Here is a 14,258-nt window from a genome sequence, read left to right as displayed (position 1 = left end):
GTCTATTTTAATAATGGTCTATGCACTTTTCCTTTACAAAGCCGTCCAAACCTTTTTTAAACCCTGCTAAGCTAACCGCCTTTACTACATTCTCTGGCAATGAATTCCAGAGTTTAATTACACATTGAGTGAAGAAAAATTTCCTTAGATTCGTTTTAAATTTACTACTTTGCAGCTTCATTGCATGCCTCCTAGTCCTTAGTATTTTTGTAAAGCGTAAACAGACGCTTCACGTCTACCCGTTCAACTCCACTCATTATTTTATAGACCTCTATCATATCTCCCCTCAACCGCCTTTTCTCCAAGCTGAAGAGCCCTAGCCGCTTTAGCCTTTCCTCATAGGGAAGTCATCCCATCCCCTTTATCATTTTCGTTGCCCTTCTCTGCATCTTTTCTAATTCCACTATATCTTTTTTGAGATGCGGCGACCAGAATTGAACACAATATTCGAGGTGCGGTCGCACCATGGAGTGATACAAAGGCATTATAATGTCCTCATTTTTGTTTTCCATTCCTTTCCTAATAATACCTAACATTCTATTTGCTTTCTTAGCCACAGCAGCATACTGAGCAGAAGGTCCCAGCGTATCGTCAATGACAACACCTAGATCCCTTTCTTGGTCGGTGACTCCTAACGTGGAACCTTGCATGACATAGCTATAATTTGGGTTCCTCTTTCCCACATGCATCACTTTGCACTTGCTCACATTAAACGTCATCTGCCATTTAGACGCCCAGTCTCGTAAGGTTCTCTTGTAATTTTTCACAATACTCGTGCAATTTAAATAACGTTGTGTCATCAGCAGCTTGAACATCATGGAATCTTGGGCAAATGCATTTCAAATAAAACTAAACAAAGAAAAAACACACTGTCTCATCCTCTCATTCCTACACAGCTCTGATAACCCCACAATTATCAACACCCCAGATTACACCCTCCCTATCTCAGACAGCCTGAAAATCCTCGGCGTTACAATGGACCGCAACTTAACACTAGAGAGCCAAGTAACACCCACAACAAAGAAAATGTTCCACTCTATGTTGAAACTCAAACGCGTGAAACAATTCTTCCTGAGGGGAAAATTTCGCAACCTGATACAATCAATGGTACTAAGCCATGTAGACTACTGCAATGGAATTTATGCGGGATGCAAAGAACAAACCTTAAAGAAACTTCAGACCGCTCAAAACATGGCAGCTAGGCTTATCTTCGGAAAAACGCAATTTGAAAGTGCAAAACCCCTTCGCGAAAAACGACACTGGCTCTCGATCAAAGAACGCATTGCTTTCAAAATCTGCACTCTGGTTCACAAAATTATCTACGGTGAAGCTCCGGGATACATGACAGACTTGATCGACCTACCAACTAGAAACACATCCGAATCAACACGAACGTACCTAAATTTGCACTACCCAAGCTGCAAAGGACTCAAATACAAATCAACTTACGTGTTCAGCTTTTCCTACATAAGCACACAACTGTGGAACGCATTACCAAAAGCCTTGAAACCTATGAACGACCACCTAAACTTCCAGAAAACACTAAAACTAACCTGTTTAAAAAGGCATACCCTACCGATCACCGATCCAACATAAATGCCTGATCTCTGCCACACAACAAAACTAAAGAACGTAATCAACATAACACAACTCTTCCATTGTACGATTCCCTAGTGTGGCTGTGCCACATGAACTTTATCTTACCACAACATCACTTTGTATTTGTTTAAAACGGAGTCTGTAACGCCTCTCTCCGGTACTATGTAAGCCAAATTGAGCTCACAAATAGGTGGGAAAATGTGGGATATAAATGTAACAAATAAATAAATTTAATTACCTCATTAGTTACTCCTATCTCTAGGTCACTTATAAATATGTTAAAAAGCAGCGGTCCCAGCACAGACCCCTGGGAAACCCCACTAACTACCCTTCTCCATTGAGCATACTGACCATTTAACCCTACTCTCTGTTTTCTATCTATCTTTTAACCAGTTTTTAATCCACAATAGGACACTACCTCCTATCCCATGACTCTCCAATTTCCTCTGGAGACTTTCATGAGGTACTTTGTCAAATGCTTTCTGAAAATCCAGATACACAATATCAACCAGCTCACCTTTATCCACATATTTGTTCACTCCTTCAAAGAAATGTAACAGATTGGTGAAGCAAGATTTCCCTTCACTAAATCCATGTTGACTTTGTCTCATTAATCCATGCTTTTGAATATGCTCTGTAATTTTGTTCTTTATAATAGTTTCTACCATTTTGCCGGGCACCGACGTCAGACTTACTGGTCTATAATTTCCCGGATCTACTCTGGAACATTTTTTTAAAAATCAGTGTTACATTGGCCACCCTCCAATCTTCCGGTACCACGCTCGATTTTAAGGATAAATTACATATTACTAACAATAGCTCCACAAGTTCATTTTTCGGTTCTATCAGTACTCTGGGATGAATACCATCCAGTCCAGGAGATTTGCTACTCTTCAATTTGTATAACTGCCCCATTACATCCTCCAGGTTTATAGAAAATTAATTCAGTTTCTCCAACTCATCAGCTTTGAATCCCATTTCTGGCACCGGTATCTCTGCCAAATCTTTCTCAGTGAAGACAGAAGGAAAGAATTAATTTAATCTCTCCGCTATGGCTTTGCCTTCCCTGATAACAACTTTTACCCCTCAGTCATCTAGCGGTCCAACTGATTCTTTTGCCGGCTTCCTGCTTTTAATATACCTAAAAAGCGAAGATACATACCTGTAGCAGGTATTCTCCGAGGACAGCAGGCTGATTGTTCTCACATGTGGGTCAACATCCGCGTCGGCCCGGGAACCGGCATTTTTGTAAGCAAAATATTTAAAAAATCTTGCCAGAGCCTTCTGGTGTGCATGCAGCACGCACCGCGCATGCACAGCCCATTTCCCGCCCGTCAAGTGAGCGTTCCTGCACAGTTTAATCAAAAAGTAAATAATAAACAAATAACAACTCCAAAGGGGATGTGGGCGGGTTTGTGAGAACAATCGCCCTGCTGTCCTTGGAGAATACCTGCTACAAGTATGTATCTTCGCTTTCTCCGAACAAAAAAGGGTCTAGGGGGGTGGAGTTGGATTCTAAACCCCGAACAGATTCTGCAGCACCGACTGCCCAATCCAACTGTCGCGTCGGGTGTCCTGCTGGAGGCAATAGTGAGATATGAATGTGTGGACTGATGATCATGCTGCAGCCTTGTAAATCTCCTCAATGGAGGATGACTTTAAGTGAACCACTGATGCAGCCATGGCTCTAACATTGTGAACTGTGACATGGCCCTCAAGAGTCAGCCCAGCTTAGGCATAAGTGAAAGATATGCAATCTGCTAGCCAACTGGAGATTGTGCGTTTTCCGATGGCGACTCCCCTCCTGTTGGGATCAAAAGAGACAAACAACTGGGCATACTGTCTAAAGGGCTTTCTCCGCTCCACTTAAAAGGCCATTGCTCTCTTGCAATCCAAAGTGTGCAAACTGCTTTCGCCAGGGCGGGTATGAGGACGGGGAAAGAATGTTGGCAAGACAATCGACTGGATCAGATGGAACTCCGACACCACCTTTGGCAGGAACTTAGGGTGCGTGCAGAGGACTACTCTGTTGTGATGGAACTTGATATAAGGTGCATGCACTACCAAGGCCTGAAGCTCACTGACTCTACAAGCTGAAGTAACAGCCATCAAGAAAACGACCTTCCAGGTCAAGTACTTCAGATGGCAGGAACTCAGTGGCTCAAAAGGAGGCTTCACCAGCTGGGTGAAAATGACGTACAGATCCCATGACACTGGTGGAGGTTTGACAGGGGGCTTTGACAAAAGCAAACCTATCATGAAGCGAACAACTAAAGGCTGTCCAGAGATAGGCTTACCCTCTACAAGGCGATGATAAGCATTAATCGCACTAAGGTGAACCCTTACGGAGTTGGTCTTGAGACCAGACTGATAAGTGTAGAAGGTATTCAAGCAGGGTCTGTGTAGGCAAGAAAGAGGATCTAGGGCCTTGCTGTCACACCAGACGGCAAACCTCCTCCATTTGAAAGAGTAACACCTCTTTGTGGAATCTTTCCTGAAAGCAAGCAAGACTTGGGAGACACCTTCTGAAAGACCCAAGGAGGCAAATTTTAAGCTCTCAACATCCAGGCCATGAGAGCCAGAGACTGGAGATTGGGATGTAGAAGCAACCCCTCATTCTGAATGATGAGGGTTGGAAAACAATCCAATCTCCACGGTTCTTCGGAGGACAACTCCAGAAGCGGAGGGAACCAAATCTGATGCGGCCAGAAGGGTGCAATCAGGATCATGGTTCCGCAGTCTTGCTTGAGATTCAGCAAAGTCTTCCCTATTAGAGGTATGGGAGGATACACATACAGAAGGCCTGTCCCCCAATGCAGGAGAAAGGCATCTGATGCTAGTCTGTCGTGGGCCTGAAGCCTGGAACAGAACTGAGGGACTTTGTGATTGATCTGAGTGACAAAAAGATCTACTGAGGGGGTGCCCCACGCTCGGGAGATCTTGCAGACTACGCCCATGTTCAGTGACCACTCGTGAGGTTGCATTATCCTGCTCAACCTGTCGGCCAGACTGCTGTTTACGCCTGCCAGATAAGTTGCTTGGACGAATATGCCGTGACGACAAGCCCAAAGCAACATCTGGACGGCTTCCAGACACAGAGGGCAAGTTCCGGTGCCCCCCCCCCCCCCCCCCGCTTGTTGGTGTAATACATGGCAACCTGATTGTCTGTCTGAATTAAAATGATTTCGTTGGACAGCCGATCTCTGAAAGCCTTTAGAGCGTTCCAGATCACTCTTAATTCCAGGAGGTTGATCTGAAGACCTTTTTCCTGAAAGGACCATGCTCCCTGAGTGTGGAGCCCATCTACATGAGCTCCCCACCCCAGGAGAGATGCATCCGTCGTCAGCACTTTTCGTGGCTGAGGAACTTGGAATGGTTGTCCCATGGTCAAATTGGATCGAATCGCCCACCAGTGGAGAAAATTCCGAAACCCGGTGGACAGTTGGATGACATCCTCTAGATCCCCCGCAGCTTGAAACCACTGGGAAGCTAGGGCCAATTGACGTGCCATGGGCATGACATGAACTGTGGAAGCCATGTGCCCCAGAAGTCTCAACATCTGCCGAGCTGTGACCTGGTGAGACGCTCAAACCATGGACACCAGGAAGAGAAGATTGTCCGCCCTTGTGTCAGGAAGATAAACTCAAGCTGTCTGAGTGTTCAACAGGACTCCAATGAATTCCAATGCTTGGACCGGGGTGAGATGGGACTTGGGATAATTTATGATGAACCCTAGTAGCTCTAGCACCCAAATAGTCATTCGCATGGACTCCAGTGCACCCTCCTTCGTTGAGATAAGGAAACACATGCACTCCCAGTCTGCGTAGCGACGCTGCGACTACAGTTAAGCATTTGGTAAACACGCCAGGCCAAAAGGCAGTACACGGTGCTGAAAGTGCTGAGTTCCCAGCCGAAATCGAAGCTACTTCCTGTGAGCTGGAAGTATCGAGATGTGTGTGTAAGCATCCTTTAAGTCCAGAGAGCATAGCCAATCATTTTCCTGAAACATGGGAAGAAGGGTGCCTAGGGAAACCATCCTAAACTTTTCTCGGATAAGAAATTTGTTCAGAGCCCTTAGGTCTAGGATGGGACGCATCCCCCCATTTTCTTTTGCACAAGGAAGTACCTGGAATAGAATCCCAGCCCTTCTTCTCCTGGTGGAACGGGTTCGACCACTTGGGCCTTCAGAAGGGTGGAAAGTTCCTCTGCAAGTACCTGCTTGTGCTGGGAACTGTAATAAAGAGCTCCCGGTGGACAATTTGGAGGTTTGGATACCAGATTGAGGGTGTATCCTGACCGGACTATTTGAAGAACCCACCGGTCGGAGGTTATGAGAGGCCACCTTTGGTGAAAAAATATCAACCTCCCCCTGACCGGCAAGTCGTCCGGCATGGACACTTTTACTGAGGCTATGCTCAACTGCAGCCAGTCAAAATCCCGTCCCTTGCTTTTTCTGGGGAGCCGCAGAGGCCTTAGGCGGACGCTGTTGACGAGAACGAGCATGCTGGGACTGTGTTTGGACAGGCTGTCGAGAAGCAGGAGTGTACCTATGCCTAGCATTGGAATAGGGAGCACTCCTCTTCCCTCCAAAAAACCTCCTAGATGAAGAGGTAGTAGAACAAGATGCCCGGTGGGAGAGAGAATCCCATCATTGTGCTTCTTGAACTGGTCAACCAGATCCTCTACTTTCTCACCAAAAAGGTTATCCGCCCAGCAAGAAACATCTGCCATCCGCTGTTGGACCAAATGATCCAGGTCAGAGACACGCAGCCATGAGAGTCTGCGCATCACTATACCTTGGGCAGCGATCCTGGATGTTACATCAAATGTGTCGAACGTACCCCTGGCCAGGAATTTTCAACATGCCTTCTGCTGCCTAACCACCTGACGAAAAGGCTCGGCCTGGTCCGGAGGGAGTGCATCAACCAAGTTAGACAGTTGCTTCACCGAGTTCCGCAAGTGGATGCTCATGAAGAGCTGGTATGTGTGGATTTTGGCAGTGAGCATAGCGGCCTGATACGCCTTCCTCCCAAAAGAGTCCAAGGTCCTAGATTCTCTGCCTGGGGGCGCCGAGGCATAGTCCCTAGTACTCTTGGCTCTTTTGAGAGCGGAGTCCACCACCATGGAATTGTGAGATAGCTGAGACTTCATCAATCCAGGTTCCCCGTGGATCCGATATTGGGATTCAGTTCTTTTCGGGATCACGGGATTAGACAGAGGGAACGACCAGTTTCGCATAAGGACTTCCATCAGTACATTATGCAAAGGAGCCGTTGCAGCCTATCTAGGTGGAGAAGGATAATCCAGGACCTCGAGCATCTCAGCCCTGGGCTCATCCTCAACCTCCATAGGGAAGGGGTGGAGGAGTGGCTTAGTGGTTAGGGTGGTGGACTTTGGTCCTGGGGAACTGAGGAACTGAGTTCGATTCCCAGCACAGGCAGCTCCTTGTTACTCTGGGCAAGTCACTTAACCCTCCATTGCCTGCCGCATTGAGCCTGCCATGAGTGGGAAAACTGCGGGGTACAAATGTAACAAAAATAAAAATAAATAAATAAGGGAATAGCCGCAGCCATTTCCCAGACAAAGGAGGTAAAGGATAAACTCTCCGGTGGAGTCTCCTGTCTGGTAGAGGGGAAGGTTCAGGGACCTCACCACAAGCGAAGGGCCAGATACTGCTGCAGCAGACGGTACGGAAGGCGCAAGCACCCCTGACACCGAAGCAGACTGGCGCAGTAACCCTTCCAGAAGCTCTGGAAGCAGGGCCCTGATGCGCTCGTTGAGAGCCGCCGGATAAGGCTGCGGGGTCGGTAAATCTGTCGAGGCTCGGGAGCACGTACTGGGCTGCTAGACCAACACATCGGCACCTCCTGAATAGAGGGACAGCGATCCTCTCGGCGCCGACGCTTCTCGGGTGCCGAATCCCTTGACGCCCCGGAGATCCCAGCACCGTGTGTCGAAGGAGAACGATGACTGTGCTTCTTTGCCTTCGCTCGATGCCCGTCATCAAGACTCCTCGGTACAATTGAGGAAGACATGGAATCCTCACGTCTCCTCAGGGCTGGGTCCGACGAAGGTCGGTCCCAGGGGGCCTGCATAACAGGAGGCCTCGAGACAGGTGGAGACCCACTCGATGCCTCACTGCTCCCAGCACGAGTTGTTCGTTCCATAGTCATTACCTTCGCTCCCGACGTCGATGCGTCCCTCGATGTCGATGCCGCCGACCTCGGTACTGATGTCGACGGACCGGACCAAGCCCCAAAAAGCTTCTCTCGTTGGGCCTCTCAAGATACTTGAGTCCATTCTTCATACGAAGTCACAGACTACAAGCGGCTGGGCTATGGTCGGGCCCAAGGCACTGGATACACCAGACGTGGGTATCGGTACCCGAGATGCTTCGGTTGCACTGAGTACAACGTTTGAAGCCACTGGGTGTCTTTGATGACATGGAAGGAAAAATGGCTTTGGCAAAATCAAAAGACACGATCATGCCTGTTAAAAGAAAAAAGGGCATGAAAAGCAGGGAACAACCTGACCGCGCGGCCTAAGCCGGCTGTGTCGAAAAAGAAAGGAAACTTTAAAAGGGCAAAAAAATAAAGAAAAACTATGGGAAAGTTTTTTTTTTTAAACGGTAAATTGTACCAAAAGAAAAGAAAAAACGGCAAAAGCTGCAAAGCGAAAAAGACTCTTTCCTGGGCGTGAGAGGAGCGGGGAAAAAACTCGACCGCACCTCAACATCGACCCACATGTGAGAACAAGCAGCCTGCCTGTCCTCAGAGAAAATTTTTTACTATGTGTTTTTGCCTCCAACACAATTTTTTTTCGAAGTCCCGTGTAGGCGTCCTTATCGGCAGGTTTGGTCAGCTGTGGCTCTGGGGTTGTTAGGACCATGCTGTGTCTTTCAATGCCCCTCCGTTTACCCCGCTTGGATCCAATATGTTATGCCCCATCTTGGTTTGGTGTCTCATGGTGAGGAAGCCCGTCTCCCCTGTCCCTTCTATTGATGTGTGGGGGGGGGGGGGGGGGATTTCGCCAGATCCCACATCTCCTGAGGGTGGCAAATGCAGAGGGTTTTGGCCTGACTGCAGTGAGCAGAGGGCCAAGATACATGTGTGCTCCAACAGGTTGCACTGCTTTCCGATCCAGCAGCCCTGTCTGGCAACAGCCACGTGGCAACTTGGTCTTTTGCTCCCGTTCCTCTGCACGGCTGGAGTGGTGGAATGCTGTACCATGTGATTCTCAAGCTGTGTCTGGGGTGACTCGTGCTGGGCTGGTGAGTTTTGCTGCTCCACTTTGGTAAATCGAATCAGGACTCCGTCTCTCCTCCGCGTCGCTGGTTTGACGTTTCCCTATCTGGTCCATGGACTGATTGGTTCTCTACTTGTTGGTTACCCCAGATCAGGGTGACCAACTGTAGCTGAGGTGTCCAAGACCAACCAGGGTTTCAGGAGCTCACTTCGAAGCTTCCATCCTATGCAGCCATCTTGGACTGACGTAAGTTCCTCACCTCACACAGCACTGGGATTGAATGTACAAAATGCTCTAGTAGAAGCTCTAAGCTTAAACTCCCATCTTGTAGTCACGTAGTACCCTTGCGATTTCATCATGCCTATTTAAAAACCCATATTATGGCTATGGATTATAACTAGCAGGCCAATGGGCAGTGGATTTGGGCATTCCCCTGATTGGACCTCGATTGGAGAAATACATCAGTGCTTTAGAAGGCTGGATCCTGAATATGTTGCTAAGGGAAGCCAATTATAAAGTATTTTGGAAATTATGTATTGTTTCAAATAGAGCCCACAGAGTGGGAATTTCCAGTTCATCTTGTTGTCCAAAATGCTGTTCAAGGGAAGCCTTACTGGGACACATGTTCTGGCACTGCCTGAAAGTACACAGATTTTGGAACCTTATGTTTACTCCAGAACATGGAATTGTACTTGTTTGGATAGCCCACTTCTTTTGTTCACACGTTTCTGAATTACATGTGTGGTCCCAAACGGCTGTAAAAGACTTTTGAAAAAAGTTGTTCTTATGGCTAAAAAGACAATATTGTACTACTTGGCTGTCTGAGGAATCTTCAACATTACCACTTTAGCGTTCTTATATGATATCTTTACTCATGATGGAGCACCAGTCGGTGGAATCACTAGACTTTTAAGGGAAAATCATTCACTACATTTGGGAACCTTTCTGGACCTCATTACCACATGTGGTGCGTAGCCGCCACTTAATATCTGACTTTAGCGTTGCAGTTTGGCAGACATATCTCCATGCTGTTTTTTTCACTTATCCTGTGTTGGAAGGGGGGGGGGGAGGGAGAGGAGGGGAACAAGGGAATATGGGGAGGTGGAGGGGCATCAGAAGTTTTTGAAAACCTGTTTGGTCATTGTGTATTTCTATATGTATGTGATGTATCTGTTTCTACAATTTGAACAATAAACATAATAAAATATAAAACCTGGCTTTTCAACCAGGCCTATTCAACCTGATTTTTTTTTTGGGGGGGGGGGGGGGGGGGGGGGAGAGGGTGTTCCAGCCTACTAGGTCCTGTGTAGAATGTTTATTCTCTGATAGCTATTTGTTGTTATGAATGAATTTTTTCTTTTCATGAGTTGTAGTTCTTTTCTCATATTTCTTTGTGTGATTTAGATTATAAACTGCTTTGTCCCGCTTTGTCAGTTAAAGGTGGTATAGCAAGTTGGAAATAAATAAAATAAATACCAGTGGGTGCCCATCAATTTAAATTAGAATTATATGCAGATGATTTACTGACTGCATTAGCTACCCAGCTCTCACTTTACCTACAGCACTCGATTTATCACATCTATGTGGCTCCTTTTCAGGTCTTTGGATAAATACTGATAAATCAGAGGTACTTAGCTTTCGGGTTGGTGATTGGTTGGGTACCATCCCCTTGCGCTAGGCAAAATCAACTTAGAAATATCTGGGTCTACATATCCCTAATAATTCAGCCCATTTATATGAGACTAATGTACCAGCTTTATTGCAGATTTCCAAAAATTTATATTCCCATTGGGCTCCCTTGCCTCTGTGGGGAGGGTCTATCTTGTTAAGATGGTTCTTCTTCCAAAATGGCTATATCCTCTTCAACATCTGCCTATTATTTTGAAACCAGCTGATTTATGCAGCTGGAATACTATTTTAAAGTGCTTTCTGGGGGGGGGGGGGGGGGGGGGAGTCTTGTATGCCTCTGCACCATCTGCAGCTTCACTGCCGGGATAGAGATGGGTTGACCAGATTTGAAGGCCTATAAATGTAGCCTGTCATTTACGACATTCGGGACTGTGCCTATGGTACCTCAGAGTTTTGTAATAATTAGCTAGAAAGAACGATTCATGAGGATTGTTCATTGGGATATTTACTACATATAAAAAGCAAGCATTTGTCTCCCTGGTAGAGAAAGCATTCGTTATTGAGACAATTAAGAAAGACATAGAATTATATTCACAAGCATTTTTGTTTGCATGCCTATTCCTCTCAGATTTTACCACTTTTGGGTAATGCATCCTTTCCTCCAGGGATGCACTGCTGTGTTTTCCAGTGGTGGGTGAATAAGGGAATTTTAGTGCTTCATCATGTTATTGAAGGGGATGAACCAGTGATGCTTTCCTTTGAGTCACTCCAACAACAGTATGGACTTTTGCCTAGGGAATGGTACACTTACAGACAATTGCATCACTATGTACACTCTCTGTTTTGAACATCTTGGATTGATTTTGAAGAATCCAGCTTTAATAAGATAGGCCCCAGCCAGCGACTCATAAACACTTGATGGGCAGTTATTATGATGGTTTTCAGAAACCCCTGGGCTCTACCCAGTTATCGCTTATTCTGGACAAATGGATTGGATACTTTGGTCCTTATGACGTGGAAGAATTTTTGCTCAGCTTCCAAGAGGGCTCTAAACTGGTGGACAGTATCCAATTACAACAGCTGCACTATAAGTTTCTTATGTGCATCTCTATGTTTCCCTCTCGTGTGAAAAAGATGGGTCTCTCGATAGATGGATCTTGTCTTAAATATGGCACATTAGATGCGTCATAAACATTGTGTATGGGATTGTGCCCCTATTCGTTGCTTTTGGGGGTTATTGTGGCTGCAGCTTAGCCACATGTATGATTGTCAGTGGGAACCAACCCCACAGTGTTGCCTCCTCGACAATATGGCTAAAATAGAGGCAGGAACTCAAGTTTCTGTATTATTACTTTGGAAGGCAGTTTTGATTGCCAAGCGTTGTATCATGCTCCAGTGGATTAAGGACCAGGCCCTTACCATTATGCAATGGAGGAATCCAATGTATGATCTGCTTATACTGCGTTTTACTATGGAAACAAGAGGGCCAAGGGCTAAAAAACTATTTCTCGAAGTGTGAACATCATATCTGGCCACTTTATCGATGAGAGTTCATTCCACCTTTTTGCACATATTCAAGATGTAATCTTTACAAGGAATACTTGGTTAGGACTCTAATACTTTAGGGAGTGTGGGAAGGTTGTGTTTATATGGGAGGGTGGGGGGATAGGCTGGGCATGGGATGTTTGGGTTGGGGTATGCAAGTTACAAGGGTGGACGGTACATTGGTGAGGGGGGTATTTTTCAAAAATTCTTCACTGTTGTCATCTTCTTGACAGAGTACGCTGTTCGATTACGTTGAGTGTGCTAATATTTTTACTGTCTGTGATCTATCTGTTCAATAAACATATTTAAACTAAAAAAATAAAATAAATATTCAACAGCTTGCCTCCGGCTGGGTCAAGAATACCATTCTTCAAGGTCCCAAGTTAAACTTGGCCTACATGGCTATTGCGATTGCAGTTCAGACACCAGATGAAGACATATGCAGTAGGCCTTCACTGCTTCTCTCTGGGCCTCCTTAAAGCTGTGCACTGAGTTTTTATACTTTCTGGGCCTTGCCCTCCTGGTTCTACCCCTCTTGTGTCACTTCCCCCATGGGTAGGACAGAGTTTTAAGGTGATTCTGACTCTGTGATGGAGTATCCTTAAGGGATACATATCGACTTCCTCACATACCGTTCCTCACAGCTCAACCATGCCCAGTTGAGTGCTTGCTACTAACACCTGGGGTTCCCAAAGCTGTCCTGGGCAACCCAGAATCCCGCCCCAGACAGGCAATGCTCTGAAGCACTATAGCATAAGCAAGGCAAATAGGTTCAATGAGCCCGCAAATAGGTGGGAAAATGTGGGATACAAATGCAATAAATAAATAAATAAATCTGTAGTAGTCATTGGGTCCCGCTACATCAATGGCTTCTACCCATCCGGATCTCTGACATATCGCATCAGTCAAAGTGGTAGGCAGCTAAGTAGATCCTTCTCATCCGATAGGTGCCATAATTCTTCATCATCCAGTCCCACCAAGGCCTGGTTAGAATCCAGGGCAGATGCATCCTCCTCTTCTTCATCCTCATTACCTTAACTGTATTCATCATACTGCTCATCTGCTTCTGGGTCTGAATAATCCTGGTATTCCACACTGAATCCATCATCAGTGGCATCCTCATCCTGCACGCTGGTTCCTTGTCTAAGGGTTAAAACTCAGAAACTCATCAAGGCCAACTGATATCGGGAGCTCAGCTTCAGGGACTTGCATTACCTGTGTGAGCTTATGGTACACTTTTGGCTCACTCACTTTTATCCATCAGGAAGTTTTCAAAATATCAACCCAGGTTTATAGTTCAATGGGAATGGGCTTTGGTTGGCAGGCTACAGAAAGAGATGTTCCTGAGGTAGTCCATGTAGCCCCAATGAAGCTCCTGTCATTCCAGTCCAACCTGTTGGCAGCGATGGTTGTTAACAAGGGGAAAACTCCAGCAATAGAAAGGACTGACCTGGGTGTTCAGCTAACTCCTTTGCAATGGCCCCTTGGTCTTACGAGCTCCCTGCTTCCCGGGATGCCTCGGCCACTTGATTTGGCCCATGGGCTGGTGACAGACAGGTTGCCTTAGGCTTTATGGCAGTGATAGTGCCTTCCTGTCCCACGCTATAGTTTGCATTTCCACATTGCAGCTCTGTGGCATCCATTCGCCATGTTTCCTGTTGCCACAGACAGCTGTCTGAGTGAGCTTGGCCCAGCAAACCCCATGAATTTGATCACTCTGGTTCTCACCTGTGGTACGGGGATGAAGGTCTCTATCGCCTAAACCTTGTTCTCTGGAGTGCCAAGCTAGAGGACGGTTTTGGGTCTTTAGTGTTCTCAGCTCCTCCCTTCTCTCTTTCCTTCCCAGGATTCCCAGCTCGTTTCCTATCTTTGTAGGGCTCCTGTTCTGGTTGGGCTTGGAAAAAGGCATTGGCTGTTTCAAAGGTGCTCTCTGGCATCAATTTAGGGTGTTGCCCCACCCACTGTTTCATGGACAGAAATAGCCCCTCAAGGAACTGTTTGAGGCCAACTCTTGCTATCTCCAGGCCAATCTTGCTTTCTAGTTGGCGACATTTCCAGCCTACCTTCTTGAACAAGTAAAACACTCTGAGGATTCTCCTTCACGTGTAAAGACCCCTTTCAAAAACGCTGCCGATAGGCCTCTCGAGTGCAATCTTCCCTCTCCAGAATGACGGTCTTTACTTCTGTATAAGTGGCCATCCTGTTCAAGTTGATGTCTTGAAACATAGTCTGGCTACTAC

At 46.4% G+C, this 14,258-nt stretch overlaps 1 protein-coding gene across 1 annotated transcript in view; it reads right to left on the bottom strand.

The window, feature by feature from the left end:
* CNNM1 (cyclin and CBS domain divalent metal cation transport mediator 1) overlaps nt 1-14,258 on the bottom strand; it is a 300,200-nt gene that overhangs the window by 172,886 nt on the left and 113,056 nt on the right. The gene's annotated exons all lie outside the window — the stretch shown is intronic.

Source organism: Microcaecilia unicolor, chromosome 5 (genome assembly GCF_901765095.1).
Source record: "Microcaecilia unicolor chromosome 5, aMicUni1.1, whole genome shotgun sequence".
NCBI classification, from domain to species: domain Eukaryota; kingdom Metazoa; phylum Chordata; class Amphibia; order Gymnophiona; family Siphonopidae; genus Microcaecilia; species Microcaecilia unicolor.
Note: the sequence above shows the minus strand (reverse complement) of the source record. Positions and strands in the feature narration are given on the sequence as shown.